The sequence below is a fragment of the Chanos chanos genome, chromosome 2 (assembly GCF_902362185.1).
Source record: "Chanos chanos chromosome 2, fChaCha1.1, whole genome shotgun sequence".
NCBI classification, from domain to species: Eukaryota; Metazoa; Chordata; class Actinopteri; order Gonorynchiformes; family Chanidae; genus Chanos; species Chanos chanos.
In genome coordinates, this window is record NC_044496.1 from 41,274,014 (window position 1) to 41,283,468 (window position 9,455).

Below are 9,455 nucleotides of genomic sequence, written 5' to 3' on the forward strand. Positions count from 1 at the left end.
ACACACTACACCACAGACAAACACAGAGACACACTGCACTACACACAAACACACAGACACATGACACCACAGACAAACACAGAGACACACTACACCACAGACAAGCAGAAACACTGAACCACGTACAAACACACCGACACACCGCACCGCAGACAAACATGGAGATGCACCACATGCCAGACACAGAGAAACCATCAAAATGATTGTATAAAACATAAATTTCATAGTTAATAAATCATTTCATATTTTGCTTCCACTAGAAAATTGCCGTGTTAAGGGAAAAAATCCCACAGCAGTATGTTGTCAGGCACACAGTAGTGAAACGTAATATGAAACAAAGCTACCAGTGATAAGACGCTGTCTATTCAAGGACTGGATCCAACATATGAACAGGGAGAAAGCAAGTTTATTACAGCAGCACACTACAGTGTAACATCCTGACATGTTTTTATTAACAAACGGTGTTAACAAACATTAGGAAATGTCTCATCTTGGTACTGTTTCTCATTAGACTGAAATGAAATGAGATGCACAAATGCTGAATCAACAGGAAGAGAGACAGAAGGAGCAGGAAAGGTAAGTGATCAAATTCATACTTTATTACTCAACCAGCGGGTGTTCTTACCAAACAAACCGAAATGTGCTTGTATGTGTGCATGTTTGGTGTATGCATGTGTGTGTGTGTGTGTCTGTGTGTGTGTGTGTGTGTGTGCGCACACTCACACTAGCATGAGAATGTTGATAACTAGGATTTTTATTTTCCTCTGGGTGACGGTGGAGTCTACAAGTGGCAAAAAGCAAGACAGAGTGTGAGTGTGAGTGCGTGTGTGTGCGTGTGTGTGTGTGTGTGTGTGTGTGTCAGAGAGAGAGAGAGCGAGAGAGAGAGAGAAAGTAATTATTCTCTGTGTGTGCATGGAAGCCAGCTGGGAACCTCTTCAACAGAACAGGCTAATTTATGACTGCACCACTCTTTTTGTGGAGCTTCATCAAAAAAGTCCACTCTGTTTCCCACAACTGTATCTATATTACCACAGAGTGTCCTGCTGGGCCCTCAGTCAACGCGTCCAAAACACCACCTCTTCTGTCCTCCAGTCACACCGTGTCTGAGCTACTCAAATGGACTTACAGACGAGTCCTAACTATTCAGTCTCTGCTCCAGTAGAGAACTGGCCATGACTCCCACGGCCATAAAGTCAATCAGCTTCTGCTCCAATAGAATTCTAGATGCATTCAACCTACTCAGATTCCACTGAAGTTCTGCTTGGTTCACTTCTGTACTTCTAAACATTCAGCACCAAGCAAAATTTACTCAAAACGGTTATAGATTGAGTTTCAGTCACTTTCTCTTTTTATTTCAGTAGAGTTCTATCTGTTATATAGAATTATATCTAAATGACCTTCAACTGTCCCAAAGGTTAGACATCTGAGCCTACTCACTCTCTACTTCATATTTATTTACTCTTTTAAAATACAACCAAATTATGCACCTTTTACTCCAGTGAATGGATAGACTGATGGATTGATTACAGGTTTTTTCTGATTTTTCTGATTTTCTGAGCTTTGAACTATAGGCTATTTTTGCAAAAAAACTTTACACACTAACCACAAAACCTTACAGCAAACCAGCAAACTATTTTATATCTCTTGCAAAAGCAAGCAATTCAGGGTATCCAAACGTGTAAAGCATGGATGTGTATTCTGAGCATAACACACTATCAATACAAACAAGAGGAAATAGTTTTGTTTTTTTTTTTCTTAAAATGATTTAGCACTCCTAAAACAACAAAAGTACAGTAGAAGAAAATAAATTTCGCCTTCTTTGTGGGTCTGGCCATAGGACTTCATTCACATCACATGCGGCGTTGTCTTGAGCTAGGAGTCATCCTCCTCTGGCTCTCTTCTTACTCTCTGTCCAAAATTGGCCTTCATTGTTGTCCAAACCAAATGTTTACCACCTGTGGTCTATTTATAGTGCTCAAGCTCTGATTTGTGAGTGAACTCATTATCTAAAAGTGTTTTCGCATGTGTCAATATGGAAAGACAATTGTGAAAATAGTGTAGCAATGCAGAGACCGGTGTTTACAGTTTTGCAAGAAGTGTGTTGTAAAATTACAAACTGAGTGTAAAGCAGAGAATGTGCATTCAGCTTTGGCACACTTGGTTAATGCATTAGCTCCAAGTGTTAATGGCTTCAGAGATAGTGCTTCAGGAATCACTGTTAGTGTTTAAGCATTCAGAAAAAAATTTAATATGTAATATGTCTCTACCTACTCTCCTCTCCTCTCTCTCTCTCTCTCTCTCTCTCTCTCTTTCTCTCCCCCTCTCATGTGTGTCCCATGGGGTGCACACACACCCTTTCTCACTGTCTCCCTGCATCTTTGAGACATGCCACTAAATTGGTTGACACCAGACGTTTATGGCATAGATGGAAATATCACACCCAATAATAGCCTGACCTCCTCCTTCCAACTCCTGGTCTCGTCAGCCATTTCCCTTTTGTTCTCTGACACATAGAGAGAGAGAGACAGAGACAGAGAGACAGAGAGATGCCAACAAAGAGAGGAGAAGAGGAGTGAAATATCAGCCTATACATTTGGGCATCCATACACGGGTTTATTCAGTAAAATAGTAATCAGTCTGATGACAGAATTTATCAGCTGCTCAGTTTATTATGAATGACAATGAGATGAAGTGATAAATAAATCCATCAGCCTGGGCACCAGTTGACTGAATCAAACTAGGTCAACAAAGAAAAGACGTCAATCATCAGACATCAATCATCAAGCTCAGAATCATTGTCGTTGACATTTTAACTTCACAGTATTCCTTCATATACTATTAGGACTGGTATAGCTTCAATAAACAGCTCTTAAAGATTTAATGCATGTTTAAATTTAAGATCTCTTGATAGCTGAGGTACTGTTAAGTCTCGCATCGGTTTAATCTGGAATCAGTGGTCGACTGATCACTTTCATCAAACTAATCTCAGAGCTAATCTAGCTGAAATGAATTGGCTCCGTTTTTTTTCCTTTGTTTGTTTGTTTTGTTTTTGTTGGTTTGGTTTTTTACAGAGAAGCATTAGTGTTTATGGATGTTGTTAAATTCATATTGGAAATAGGAAAGTTAAAAAAAATGTCAGAAATACAGAGGAAGGATGAGCATTCAGAATGTGGACAGGAGGTGAAGTACAGATATTTTACAAAAAAAACAACAAAAGTCAAAAAACAACAAAAACAACATCAAAGTCAGCATCACAGATCAGACTTCAGTTGAAGTCTTGAATTGTCAAGTTCAAAACTACAGTTTTTTGCTTACACATTTGTTGCAGAATTTGGTTCATTGTGTCAAAACTGTACACACAAGCCAAATAAGACACAGCACTTGGAGATAAACATCTCACTTCCATGTCAAAATGAAACTCTGCAATCAAAACCTAACAATCCTTTTTCAAAATGGCATTTTTGCAACCAGATGATACACACATGCACCATTTGAAGTCCTCCTTGAAAGTGGCAACAACACACTGATGTACTTTATACAAAACACTGCTGTCTTTAGTATTTCATATACCTTTTTAATTTTCTCTTACAGACGCCTGTGAAAGATCCAGTACAGTACATCTACTCTCATTTCACTCACTCTTACTCACTCAGTATCTAAGCCGCTTATCCTGATTAGGGTCGCAGGGCGTGCTGGAGCCTATCCCAGTGCTCATAGGGCGAAAGGCGGGGAAACACCCTGGACAGGTTGCCAGTCCGTCGCAGACTCTCATTTCAATGAACACAAAAAAAGAAAGGCTTCAGAAAAAAATATATACGGCTTATTTTTTCTTCATTGTAGGTTTTTACAACAACAAGAAAATGCAAAGAAAAATAGAATTGCAGTGCAGTAATCAATACAAACTCAAAAATAAGTACAGTAAAATTACAGTGCAATGGTAAACAAAAATTACAGTTTATTTACGATTGCTTAAGCACAATTTGGAAAACAGGGCTCATTTTGTCAAACTACTACACACAATTCACACAACCGCACACACAAGTAGCAGGACACCTCAGATGTTTTGCAAAATGAAACATTTCATCCAAAACAATACAGTAATTTACTGTAATAAAAACCCAACTTTATCACCTCATGGCACACACATGGTTCATATGATCCAATTCTGTTTGAAGCAGTTACACACTGCTGTGCTCAATCTAAAACACATTTACCATTTCTACTTTTCTAATGATATAGTCTGGGTTTGATTTTTTTCAGAGATATTTGGCAGGAATATATTGACCAAACACAACACACAAGACCAGTACTGCACACTGATGAAAATGTTTATTTCTCTCCGCATTGAAAATCAGTCAATACATCGATGCATTTCCAAAGGCTGCATTTTGCACTGAAAATCAGAACAGAGCATATTTTAAATAGAATATATTACATACCATAAACACAGGAAAAACATTTGTGGGCACAAAAAAAGAAAGCATGAATTTAAAAAAAAACAAAAAACCTAAGCATCATCTCTTGGCCTAGCTGGATCTGGCCATGGCACTTTGTCCACATCACGGGCTATGTCCTCTCTCGCAAGACCGTAAGGGAAGAGCCTTTTTGAGTGGCACATCCATCCTTGCATGGACCCTGCATCAATTTGGTCACAGGCCTCCTCCATGGCTTGAATGAGGGATATCCTGGAGATCGTAAACCCTCCACTGCCTCCACCCTCCACCGCCATGTGGGCTGTGTTGTAAGGACCCAAGTTGGCATGGCAGTGGAGGACCCCATTCTGCGTGATTGCAGCTCACATTGTGATGTTACTACCACGATGGCCTGGGACATTCAAAATAGCTCTGTGGCCCATGTTCCATTTTTGTTGAAGACAGGTAAACTCACCTGTTGCCTTTTTATAGTGCTTCTGACTGATTAGTGAGCTTACAATTAAGCATCTGAGTGTCTGTACACCTGGTGGCCGTGTTTGAGCAAGTGTGGTGTTTTGAAGGGCTGTGCCTTGAAATGGCAAAGAAGTGACATTATGATATTAAGTGTGCTTAGTGTTTTGCAAAGCACTGTGTGTAGTATTTTCCAAAATAGTTTGAGGCTGAGAGTGTTCTTGTAGTTGTGCAGATCTGGGCTGAGGTTTTGCTCCTTGAGTGTCAGGTTTCAGGTTTAACTGTGTGTTATTTTTAAGCAATCGTAAAAAACTGTAATATTGTAAGGGATGGGGTGGATGGTTTATGGATCTTGCCTTCTGCTTGGGTCTGACCACATCACCTCATTCACATCACAAGTAATGTCATCCTTGGCTGGGCAACAAGGAAAATATCACCTTGTGTGCCGTATCCAACCCTAGACTGACCCCACCTCAATGTCTCCACATGCCCCTTCCATTGCTTGCAGAAGAGGCAGGCAGGAATGTGATTGGTGGTCATACACTTTCCAACACCAAGCCAAAAAGAATTCCTCAGTAGGACTGAGAAATGGGGAGTAAAGGGGCAAGTACGCAAATGTGAAGTTACTGTGGTTGGTGAACCAGTCTCAGACCAGAGCAGCCTGGTGGAAACTTACATTATCCTAGATCACAACGAACCTGGGCTGCTCTGGTCTGTCCAGTACAAGTATGTAGTGCATCCAGTAATGAGATTTTTTTGTGCTGTGTTGTAGCAACAGGGTGGCATGCTGATGGAGAACACCTTGCAGGAGCCCTCACTGACACCCCACCTCCATCAAAAGCTTACCTGAGGTCTATTTGTAGTGCTAAGGCTCAGACTGATTGGTGTTCAATTACTGTATAAGTGTTTTCATACGTGTATTTGGGTGTTGACAATTTCAGGAATGTTTTGCATTTCTAATAGAGGTGTTTTCCCAAGGACTACATGAGGTTTCATTCATGAACAATGTGTCTCATGTAAGAAACAGTGTGTAGTGTTTTGCAAACAGTGTGTTACAGAGTTGCAAACAAAGTGCAAAGCAGAAAATGTGTTTGTAGTTTTAGTGCCTTTGTTTAAGGCATGGTTACAAAGGTTAAGGTTTTGGTGCTTTTGTCTAGGCACTCACTTCCAATGTGTGAACAATCGGCAAAAACTGTAAATTCACTGCTTGAATGCTTGTGTGAGTGACGTCATCTCATGTTCTAAATAACAGCCACAGGCAAGAACCAAAAACAGCTAACACAGCAGGGTTTATAGCTTTGCACTCTGTCACAGAGAACAGTCTTCCTGCTACAATAGAGTGATGCTTTCAAAGCCACTATTAAATCTGCTCTCACCAAATACACATTTCAAACACATCACTTTTCTTTGCACTCATTCAGAAATCTCACGGCAATCTCACAGCAGCACAACAACACGGCGTCCCAGATTCTAGCTTTGAAATTTCAGGGGCTTGTACTTTAGGAGTTTACCAAACACACATCTGTACTTACTGCCTCCCTAAATTCCTCTCAAATTACATAACTCTCATTCAATGGCACATCAACCTTCAGTCATCTATGGATGTTTCATCACCAGGCGTTTTCACCTTCATGCATGGATCTTTCTGGAGGGAGTTCAGGTTGACCTGTAGCTTTCTCCTGCCAGCTCAGACATGAAACACGTATCTTTGTTCACAAAATATTCTCAGCAGTACCGTCCGCTGTTTTTTTACCCTCTGTTCTTCATTTAGTATTACTCATTATTATTTTTTATGTTTCAGACACATTGTGGTCAAGTCATTTCACATTGTGGTCAGTTGGGTATGCAGACTTTAAATATTTCTGAATATATTTTTCAAAAGAAAAAAAAACCCCTAAAAGCGTGATGATGGAGCACGTCCTATTCAAACTGAAATAGAAACAGACCTACATATTTTCAACATTGTGGTCCTCATAAAAAAAAAAAAAAAAAAAAAAACCCCTTCCTCCAGGTTATCTTTTTCATTATTGTATGAAGGCTCCAGTCATCAACAGATAATTTCATCATGTTTTTTTTTTCCGTCAACAAAAACAAAACTGCTACTTCCACGCCACCGTATTACATTTCAGCGATAGACGAGTGAAATTACGTTATAGTTGCTTAATGAAAGTTCGGGAGGAAGAGTTGGAAAATGAGTCATCACTCTCCCACCAGGAATCAAACCACAGTATGTAAGTACATTTATCCTCAGCCTCTTCTCCGCTGAAGAATAATTCCTCCTCCCCGTGATGCCTCTCATACAGAGGCTCTTGGCCCTGATCTGGAGCAGCGTAATTCAGAGTGGCCTCCCTGTTCACATCTGAAACCAAACAGGCCTATATGCAGCAGGGGGTGAGGGGGGATGCCATCGTCTTTGTTAGCAAAATGACCAAAATGCATCCCCCTTGTTCACCTGCCATCCCCCCTTATATACTCTATAGAGTAGTGTCAGGGACCATTGGGTCATCCCCCCTGTTGGCCACCGGGCCATCCTCCCCTGTTAAAAAATAACAGATCACCGACTGCCTATATGTTCATAAAGCTTCCCCAACACTGCTGTCACTTCATTCTGTCACCTATAAACAGATATAAACAGTAATCTTACACTTTTAGCTAACTGCAACATAGAGAAACAAACAAACCGTCAGGAAAAAGTTTTTTGATCTTTTTTTTTCTCCAGAAACCCACCTTTGAATTTGTTTTTTCCTGTGTTTTTTTTCTGCCACAAGTATTGCTGTAGCAGTGTACGCTACCACATTTAGTTTTGTTGATGTATTTTATTGCAAAGGTGTGGTGGGTTGTTCAGTTTCTTGTGTGTGTGTGTATGTGTGTGTGTGTGTGTGTGTGTGTGTGTGTGAGTGTGTGTGTGTGAGTGTGGTCAGTTTTACAAACAAATGGATTAAAATCAAATTTAATGAGCAAAAGAGCCTATGTTTGAGTTCTTGTTCAGTCTTTGCTTTATTCACATCTGTTCTTCCTGAGGGTTTTTGTCATCTCTAATCAAAAAGATCACATTCGGTGGCAGTTAGGTATGCAGACTTTAAATATTTCGGAATATATTTTTCAAAAGAAAAAAAAAACCCTAAAAGCGTGATGATGGAGCACGTCCTATTCAAACTGAAATAGAAACAGACCTACATATTTTCAACATTGTGGTCCTCATAAAAAAAAAAAAACAACAACTTTTTAAGTGTGTGAGTGTACAAGCGCGCGTGTGTATGTGTGTGTGTGTGTGTGTGTGTGTGTGTGTGTGTTACTCCAGAAATGTGTGTGTGACAGAGAGGGGTCTGGAACGAGAAACTTAACACTTAGCATAATTTTTGTTCTCTCTCTCTAACTCTCTCTTTCTCTCTCTCTCTCTCTCTCTCTCTCTCTATCTCTCTCTCTCTCACACACACACACACGCTCACAAAAAACACATGCATGCACACACACACACACACACACACACACAAACACACTTCTCTGTCTCTGTGTCTGTTTGTTCAGCAGTTTGTGGTGTGGAGACTGCTTTGACCTTTCTTTGATTGTGTGGCTAATTTGAGATGGTACCTGAGTGAGGAAAGATCAGTTTCACCCCCTGCAAACGAACATTACTGTCTGAGGAATTACAAACACCCTTCTGTGTTAAACTCAGTCGCACAGCCAGAAACACACAAGTAAACACACACACACACACACACACACACACAGACACATTTCCTCAGGTCTCTTTTTATTTAAACATTTATTTGTCTGTGCTTTACAGAATATTGTATATGGGGTGTGTGAAGCTGTATAAGATGTGTGTGAGTAGTGTTTAACTTATGTGTTATTAGGCATGTATGTTGTGTGTATGAATGTGCTTGTACGAGTAGATGTTTAAGCAGTGTGTGTGTCAGTGTGTGTAGTACTGTGTGATTAGGTGCATGCAAAGCTGTTCTTCCCTTAATCACTAACAGGTCATTAAAATAGTCGAGTGAGAGGCTGAACCAAACCACGATAAAACACACACATACAGACAGATGGGCAGTCACACACATCTGTGGAGTGAAATCATTGCCCACATCTCTCTGTCTGTCTGTCTGTCTGTCTCTCTCTCGCTCTCTCTCTCACTGTCCCTCTCAGTCTCATGCTGTTTTTCTCTGCCTTGTTGTATTGATTTGTCCCTGGTTCTTCTGAAGAAGGACTACCTATTCTCATCAGGAACACCATGTAGGTGAATGTCCCTTTCTGTTCCAATCTCTCTCCCTCTCTCTCTCTCTGTCTCTCTCTCTCTCCCTCTCTCTCCCTCTAGGATGTCTGTGACTTCTGTAAATGAAGCTAAATTAGAAGTTGATAGTGCTGTTTAAGGTGTGGGCGCACAGTTGGGGTTTTCGATGCAGAGCTTTTCACATTTTGTTGTTGTTATTGTTGTTGTTATTTTTTACACTGTGTTGACTAAGAAAGACACTGGTGAAAGTGTGAGAATTAAAATCCGGCACAACTGAAAAACTACTATGAAGGGTCTGTGGTACCTGTACTGTGTATTCTCTGTTATATGTGTGTATGTGT